This window comes from Muntiacus reevesi, chromosome 7 (assembly GCF_963930625.1).
Source record: "Muntiacus reevesi chromosome 7, mMunRee1.1, whole genome shotgun sequence".
Classification (NCBI taxonomy): Eukaryota; Metazoa; Chordata; class Mammalia; order Artiodactyla; family Cervidae; genus Muntiacus; species Muntiacus reevesi.
In genome coordinates, this window is record NC_089255.1 from 23,406,518 (window position 1) to 23,408,293 (window position 1,776).

At 45.7% G+C, this 1,776-nt stretch overlaps 1 pseudogene; it reads right to left on the reverse strand.

Annotated features, from left to right (window-relative positions):
* Positions 1-303: 303 nt before the first annotated feature.
* On the reverse strand, positions 304-1,172 carry LOC136171793 (protein DEK pseudogene; annotated as a pseudogene).
* Positions 1,173-1,776: the final 604 nt, after the last annotated feature.

Genomic DNA, 1,776 nt, shown 5'->3' on the forward strand with positions numbered 1-1,776 from the left:
AAAGAAAAACTTTATTTTTGGTCAGATCACAAGGCACCTACTTTTCAACCTTTTCCACCTTTCCAATTTGCTTCAAATGCCTAATGACCACAGCATGGTCGACGAGTTCTGCAGCAACTTCTCGTGTAGTTTTAAGAGCATCAGTTTTGATGATGGCTCTCAACTGGTCATTGTCAACTTCTGATGATTGGCCACTACATTCCTCATCTTCAAGGCTCTGCTCTCCTTTGCAAAACTTCTTGAACCACCACTGCACTGTACTTTCATAGGCAGTTCCTGACCCAAACGTGTTGCTGATTTTGAGTTGTCTCTGCTGCTTTACAACCCATTTTTAACTTGAATAAAAAAATTGCTCAAATTTGCTTTATGTCTAAGAATCATTTCTAAAGTCTCCTCTTCACTCTCTTTATCTTCATCCTCTGAGGACTCTTCTTTGTTTTTCTTTTCCTCTTCATCACTGCTAGATTCATCTGACAGGATTTCAGGACATTTGGTTCGCTTAGCTTTCCTGGCCATCCCAGAACAGTTCCGTTCCTTTTTGTTGCCTTTGCTAGAACTTTTCTTAGATTTTGGCAATGGTTTGCCAGAAGGTTTTGGATGCATTAAAAAATTCAAGATCCTTTTCACCAGTTCACTATTTACACCCGATCTCTCCAAGTCAAGAACCTCGCAGATGCTCTTTAACATGGCATTTCTAAATTTTTTCAACATTTCTTCCTTCTTTTTATATTGGATACTTCCTTTTTCAAATGGAAAGCCACTGAACTGACCCACATTCTTCTTTAATGAGGACGCTGTTCCTGGTCTGTTGTAAAGCAGTTTATGGATATTTCTAAGTTCATCTGTTTTCTTCTTATTCAAAAAGAAATGTATCCTTTCAATTTCACAAAGTTTCTGCCCTTTTCCTTGTGTGATTGTAAACGGCTCTCTTTGTAAGGAAGAGACTTGCATCGTCAACCTCTCTACTTTCTTCTTCTCCCTCTTGCCTTCCACATTGAGGCTCTTTTCTTTCTCTTCTTCCTCCTCCTCCTCGTCGTCGTCCTCGTCTTCCTCTTCACTTTCCTCTCTTGGGCCGGGCATGTCGGGCTCTTTTTCGGACGAGGGCTGGGCGGGGACTGCCTCTCCCTTCGCAGTTGTGCCCGAGGAGGACATGCTGTGGACCTGCGGGTGCGGAGCACACCAAACCCCTCGGCTCGGTCTCCCCTCGCCCCCCGGCCGCCCCAAGCGGCTGGCCCACCCTGCGCCGCCCCAGGGAGCCGCGAAGAGCCCCGACCTCAAAGTTTGTCTCCCCGCGTAGCCGGGACGGAGGCGCTCACTCCCCCGGGGGGGGCGGCTTTTCTCTCCGGCCCCGGGGGCCGTAGCGCGTCCCGAGGCGGGAAAGCGCAGCCGCCGCGCCGCCCCTTTTTTTCACTTTTATTTTATGTTGGAGTATAGTTGATTGACAGTGTCATGTTAGTTTCAAGTGTACAGCAAAGTGATTCAGTTATAAATAAAAATGGACCTATTCTTTCTCAAATCTTTTCCCACTTAGGTTATTACAGAACATGGAGCAGTCTTCTCTGTGCTCTACAGTGGGTCCTTGTTGATTATATACTTTAATTTTTTTATTTTTTATCGGAGGATAATTACTTTATACTCTAGCGATGGTTTCTGCCATACATCAACATGAATCAGCCACAGGCATACATATGTCCCCTCCCTCTTAAACCTCATTCCCACCTCCCTCCCAATTCCACCCCTCTAGGTTGTTAGAAGAGCACCAGCTTTGAGTTCCCT